This window comes from Arachis ipaensis, chromosome B02 (assembly GCF_000816755.2).
Source record: "Arachis ipaensis cultivar K30076 chromosome B02, Araip1.1, whole genome shotgun sequence".
In the NCBI taxonomy this organism is placed as follows: domain Eukaryota; kingdom Viridiplantae; phylum Streptophyta; class Magnoliopsida; order Fabales; family Fabaceae; genus Arachis; species Arachis ipaensis.
In genome coordinates, this window is record NC_029786.2 from 30,707,704 (window position 1) to 30,708,815 (window position 1,112).

The following is a 1,112-nucleotide window of genomic DNA, read 5'->3' on the forward strand; positions in this document are numbered from 1 at the left end:
TTTTTCAATGATCAATTTAAAAAATAAATAATCCTTAAAAGCGAGTTTGACCATTTATTTATATTTATTATCTTAACTATTTTACGGTTATAATTGTTATACATATTCAACTTATAGAAATATATTCAATGAACACGTCGTACTACTATTAATAATAGTAATTGTTTTTTCATTTAATCAAACTAAATGTTAGTTTATAATCAAAATGAAAAGTTAAGTGTGCATCACACTTTTGTTTTGGAACATTTATTTATTTTTTATTCGTGCAAGGAGAACAGTTTAAACTTTTAAAGAAGGTTAATTATTTCTTTATGTAAATTAATTTAAAAAATTTTATAAAATCGTGTGGTTCATATTGGGAGTTCGGGTGGAGAATTTCATGGTAGGTTTCTTTGTGCTGCCGCGTGTTCGTGTTTGTGTTTTTCTTTTGTTTTGTTTTTTCATTATTCTTAGTTTACATGTTTTTCCTTTTACGCTGGTGGGAAGAGGGACGTGTCATGGCGCGCAAAATGCGTTGGAACTTGGAAGGGGAAGTCGGCGAATCAATTTATGAGCTGCTTTCAATTATGGGTCCCTTCTTGTTGACAATGCCATAATTGTTGCAATTCTCTTTAGCTTTACGGTCCTACATCTTTTCTACATCAAAGGAATTGTTGGAGTTTAATAGCTCAAGAGAAAGAGGATATCAAACGATGTAGAAGGTAAGGGCGGATCTGAAGAAGCTAAGGATGCCTTAGTTTTGTGTTTTACTTTTTATTTTTTTTTTTGTATTTTTATATTTTTAATTTAAAAAAAAAACAAAAATAATAAAATTCTGTCTTTTAATTTTACTTTTTATTTTTACTTTTTTTTTTACAAAATTTAAAAAATAGAAAATACTAAAAATAAAAACACAAACTATACGCGTCCTAAGATTTTTATATAAGTAAATTTTTGAAAATTAAGGTTAGGTGATTGTTTTAAATTGCTTTTAGTGACATTTTTTAATGTAAATTGTTGCAGGATATAGTGAATTATGATTTACATATAAATCATATTACTGTATAATGATTTAGTAAGTGAATACAACAAAGCACTAAGGTTTGGTTTAATAAAATTTTTCAAGATAGTGT